Raw genomic sequence first — 6,000 nt, forward strand, 5'->3', positions numbered from 1 at the left:
AGCCACATGGTGTGTGCAACCGGCGATAACGTCGTCCTCACGCACAAGCCGATGCGTGTCGTTGCAGCCACGCTTTCGAGAGAACGATTTGCCCTTCCATTTTCCCGTCGTTTATTCGTTCGTTGTTTATCCCGATGGAAAATACTGTACGATCCAGCAAAGCAATCTTCCGTTCATGACAGTTCTGGTCAAATGTTCGGTTGAGCTTAAACGACAGGTTTACCTACTATTCTTTAGACCCCCAAAGTCTCTCAATTTTTTTTTTTCCAAAAACCGAAACACTTTGTAAAAGTGAAATTTAAAACGGAGTTTTAAAATTCTGCATCCGGTGCGGCGTCACGCGTGACGAGAGTCTTTCAAGATCGTTTTTCTTTATTTTTTGTTGACATTAAAATGCCCGATATTTTGACCGGACAAATCTTTTCGTTGTTCCGCCATTTCTCTTTCTCACGGTTTGTGATTCAATGTTGCAAAGAAACAAACAAAACTCGCGAAAAGTAAATTCGCGAGAAATCCGAAGTAGTGACGGTGAGATGACTTCAAAAGAAATTCATTTAATTTTATCGGGCATTCTAGCGTTAAGGAGAAACAGTTAAGACTTCCGCGAGAACTGGTACACCGCGATCTACAATTGATACCGCCGTGTATTAACTGAGTACGAAAAACATCATTTTTTTTCTCGCACCCACTTAATCCGCTGGTTATTGTCCATCTGGAGCCAGCATTGAAAGGTCGATGGCGCATTAGTGATAATGAGAGAGCGTTATTATCCGTCAGAAAACCGTTAGTCTCCCGCGGTGTATATCGTTGTTTAACTCGTCCGAGGATTGTAAACCTGTCGATGAGGGAAAGAGAAAGAAAGTGTGTTTCTATCTCTCTTTCGTCAAGAGTACAACAAGAAAACACGGTTCTCTGCTACCTGTGTTCGCGCTCGAGAAACACATTTCCCAAAAAACTTTCTCGATTCTCTTAATCGCTTGTAACTCCGAGAAAAGAGAGATCATCGATGTTTTCGTAGGAGGGAAAAAATACAACCTTTACAAATCGGTCGAGAAGACGCGACTCGGCAGGTAAAAGGACGTCTTTTAAGGTAGCTTTCGGAATATCGCGTATATCTTGGCCGGGAACATATAAAGTCGGATTATCCCGGTTCGGCTCTCGAACGAAGAGAAGAGCGCGAACTTTCCGAAAGGATTATCCTCGTGCGACGACCGGCAAAAGTAACGGTCTGTTTGTACAGACCGGCAAAATATTACGAGCGCGCGATTGAGACTCTCTCTCTCTCTCTTTCTCTTTCAACCCTACGGGACTGGCTTTAACGATCACTTCGTCGATATTCCGAGTGGAGACGAGATCGCGTCGCTTTTCGACGAACGAGCAAGCGAGCGAAGCGAAGGCGCCCGTTTTATCGGGCCGATCTCTCGGCATAATTGAAATCCTTGAAATTTTTCGGCCATCCCTCCCGCGTTGGGATGTATTCCCTTTTCCGTCGGAACACAGAGATTAGTTTTTTTCCGATAGAGCGCTCGTATAGTCGTTAACCGGTCCGTTCGCCGGTCATGCGACTGCACATCGGACGATAGTAATAAAAAGTCAGTATTTTTCTAAGGATAACCTTCCGACAAAGTGCACAAACGTGCGCGAGATCACGTGTAATTGTAAAGGCGCGACTCGCGGTGTCTTTTTATCGCGCAGTATACGCGAGTATAACTAAAAACACGATATGGAAAATACGTCCAGACAATATTATATCTCGTGCGCGCAATCGATGATGCGCGCGTGTGCTGAAATGTGTGTGCGTGTGTGTGTGTACGTCGCGACGCGACGTATATGCTGTCGTAAAACGACAGCGGGACCGTGTCTAACAAACCGCAACGATAGCTACCAGTCGTCGTCGCTTCGCGTAGCATGCGTTCGTGTGTACATACATACCGTGCGCCGCGCGCGCGTCTCGTTGAATATTTGAGGATCAGCTTCTTCTCCCCGAGTGAGTTTCTCTCGCGGCAACGCGGATGCGAGGCGACGCCGATACACGCGCCGGTTTTCCCTCTTCCGAGATTGCTCTCCTCTTTTCGTATCGTACTTTTCATGAGCGACTAACCGTGTGTCGTGCAAACGTTCGTCGTCGTCGACGTCGGGGGCTAAGAAGAAACAGGAGAAAAAACGAGAAAAAAAAGGAGAAACGGACAACGATGTTGGAACAGCAAAAAAAAAAAAAAAAAAAAACGAACCAAAAAAGAAAAAAAAAGTACGATCATGCGCGTATACAGGCGGAAAGAGCGAATGAGAAGAAGAAGAAGAAGGGAGAAACGAAAGAGAGAGAGAAAGAGATGGAGGGAGGGAGGATGAATGGGACCTGTGAGATAGCCGTGTGGCCGACACACACGGTAGTCGCAGATCGACGAGGTAGACAAGGGGCTCGAGCAGGCAAAATGGAGGGCAGGCGAGCGTGGAATATAAAAGGAGGAACGTGAATTCATATCTCGTCCGAGGGATCTCTCTTTCTCTCTCTTTCGTCTCTCCGCTCGCTCGCGCGCGCGCGCGCACGCTATGCCGCTGAGAGACTGCTTTCGAGCGAACGAGCGAGCGAAAGACGGAGTAAGTGGGATCGGGGAATCGAGAGGCAAGGAAAGGATAAATTCCCCGGCCGCGACGCAGGAGAGGATAAGGATCAGGAGGAGAGAGAGACGAAGGAGCGAGAGAAAGAGAGAGAGATATAAAAGAGACCCGCGAACAGCCGTCCGCGGTCTCTCGGTCTCGTGTGTTGCTGTATATATATGTATATATTGTACTACGTATATATACTCGGTGTCCGCGTGGACTGATTCCGAACTCTCGGGGACGCTCGAGCCCGGGCCAATCTGCGCGAGGCACGGACCAATCGCGTCGTCGTTCCCGACGAATACCCGCGCGCATACACATACACATACACACAAACACACGCTCAGATTCGAGCCAGCGCACACCACCACCGGTTCAACCACCCGAGAGAACCTACCTACCAAAGCTCTCTCGTCGCTCCTCCGCGCCTGCCCGAGCCAGTCGATGCCGGGCCACGCAAGGATGTAGGATCTCTCTCCTCTTTTGTCCCGCCGAGCCGAGCCGTGAATACACGTTGCGTACATGTACAATGGCCCCCGTGTTTAAGGGTACCGGCCGTGTACTCTCGCTTGTAGGCAGGTGAGAAGGCGCACCGTCGGAAAGAAGAAGAAAAAGGTTGGAGGTGGAGGTGGACGTCGAGAAGAAAAGAGAGACGCAACTTGGTCTCTCTTCGCCCGCAGCCGCTACAAAATTCTCGGATGTACTGTCGTTAGCGTGCGGTTTTCGGTTTACGAAGCGCGCTCTCCGACGAGGAGGCGCATAGCGGATCGGAATGCCAATGCGACTCCAAAAATTCCGTTCCAGCTTCGCCGAATCGGGGGTGGGTGGAGGTGGGGAGGGGGAGGGAGAAGGGGGGAAGAGGGAAAACGTGCTACGAACGAAAGAAGAGAGGGCTCGTCGAAATATGGGACGCGCGCGCGCACATATTAAAAAGGATACTTCACGATTTTGCAGCGAAACGTTAAAATCCCATCGACGGGGATATATTCCATGTAGTTTCTACAAAAATTATCGGAATTATTTTTCCGCGAATGTATATACACCTACCTATTATATTCGCAGTTATAATACAAACGTACAATATCGATAATGACTCGCGGAAATATGAATTATGAATTATGTAACAGCGAAAACGATGGATAATATAATAAAACGTTAATGTTATACGGTTCCCGATCGTGGAAAATGAAAATGAAAATGATCGTGAAAAGAGAGCTCGGATATATTTTCCACGTACCAACGATGGGGAGGAAGGGAGATCGCCCCGTATATTACTGTTCCTCGTCGTGCATGATCGTCATGTCTCGTCATCGGAGGGACTAAACGCGATTACGCGATATGCGATAATGTGATTACGATTTACGTAAACTCCGCAAACAGAGCTCCGCGCGAGTATCGTTTTCCCTTTACCGAACCGAAGGCGCGGTTGGTTGACGTTTATTGCGAACTTTCCATTCTCACGCGCGGCGGCAACTTGTTTCTCTCTGCTTGCTAAAATCGCGACGACCACGTTCGACGAGGATTTCAACAAGCATTTCCTTCACGGGGCTGAAAACGATGATTTTAAATCGCATCTTATTGATTTTGTAAAAAATCAAAGAAAAAAAAATGAAAAACCTTGACGAATCGATGAAGTCAAAACGTTAAGAGAGACGAGTTTTTTTTTCTAACATTTTTTCCTAGCACGCGATATTATTCTACGCGTTATCGCGGTAAATATTTTTTCTGATAGAGAAAAAAGGTTTTTTTTTTTCTAAATCAGTTTACTTTGGAGAAATATATCTGTCGACATACAGCTTTAAGTATCTGCTTGCTTATCGCTGGAAGAAAAAAAGCAGAGCACTTTAGGTCTCTGGAATGTTGCGGGCAACGAATGGGACACGTTGTCTAAAAGCGAACGGTCTCGCCCGCTAAAAGTGGCACGTCTGGTCGCCTTTTACCGATACATCGTTTATTTGCTACGACCCGTCGTATTTCTCGTCGCGGTCTCCTCCGTTCTCTTCGTTACTTTTCCGTCTGTCGGCCGTTTAGTGATTTTGAATGTTGGTGACAAGGAAGAGGGAGAGAAGAAGCATCGGCGCGGGATAAAAGAAGAGAGAGAGAGAAATGTGAAAGGGAGTGAGGAAGAGACGAGAGTCAGTTAGAGAGAACTACGTGGAAAGACAGGCGACCGTTCGTCGGAGATACCGGCGAGAGAACGACACGATCGTTGCTCTCACGGACAAATTATTAATCCCGAAGTCTTGACCCTCTTTGCCTCTTAATCTGGATAAAGAGAGATATCTCGCACCCGTAGGACAAAAGAAAGAGCGTCGACTCAGTCAGTAAATCCACCCCAAAACTCTTCTCTCTCCCCTTTCGCGTTTCTATCTGCTCTCATTCTCACACACTCTCTTACTCTCTCCATCAGCTTGTGCGTTTCCTCGCCGGTTCTCCATGTTCCTCCATTTCGCACTCGTGTTCGTTCCTTTCCTTTTTCCGCATCTCCCGCGGAAACGTCTCAAGATGGTATATATCGTGTTATATCCGCCGCAATTTATCAACCCTCTCTCTTTCACCGCGCGAATCCAACGTTCCGCGGATTCTTATGCGCTTTTCTCCCATTTTTCGAACGTATGTATGAACGTATGTGTGGGGGTGTGTGTACGGCATTCTCGAAGCAAAATGTTTTACATATATCTTCGGATAATATCCTCGCGGTATGTTCGTGATTCATCTTCAGATTTGTATAAACATATGTATGATTCGCGCGCGGCGTGCGATCGATCCGTGTGAGAAGAAGCGATCTTCAATTAAGATCTCTAAGGTGCGAGAGAGATAGAGATAGAGAGAGATCTCCCGGCCGTCATTGGGAGAGATGCTACCGTCTCGCGAGACTTTCGTGTACGGATACAACTCACTAACGTTTCTCAAATCTAATCGCTGAGTGATACATCCACGAGTTCCGTGTAGTGTGGCTTGTTCACGAATTGTTTCGTTCTCTTCTCGTCTTCTTCTCGTATTCGAGGTAGTGGCGATCGCGAGCGAGCGCACTTTGGAGTGCCGGATCGGCGTGCGTGCACGTGCACGCGCAACGTACGATCACGTGCGATCGCGATTGGTCACTGAAAAGTGTGAAACGTGACGCGAAAAAATTCGATACGCGCGCACAAAAATGCACAGAAAACTCAATCGCTCTCTGATGATGTGTCGCGAAAATCGAATATGCATTTTTATTTTGCAATGCGTGTTTCGTTTTCTTGAGAGTACGCTGGATTTCCGACATATTTAAATCGCCAATGAAAATAAAATAGCAGAAAATACCAGAGAATATTTTTTGATTGTGTTTTTCTCTTCTCGAAAATATTACACGTTACTTTTTATTTGTTAGCTTGTTCTCAGAGAGAAATGAGTCTGTCG

The sequence above is a fragment of the Pseudomyrmex gracilis genome, unplaced genomic scaffold (genome assembly GCF_002006095.1).
Source record: "Pseudomyrmex gracilis isolate BER0280 unplaced genomic scaffold, ASM200609v1 scaffold_6, whole genome shotgun sequence".
NCBI classification, from domain to species: domain Eukaryota; kingdom Metazoa; phylum Arthropoda; class Insecta; order Hymenoptera; family Formicidae; genus Pseudomyrmex; species Pseudomyrmex gracilis.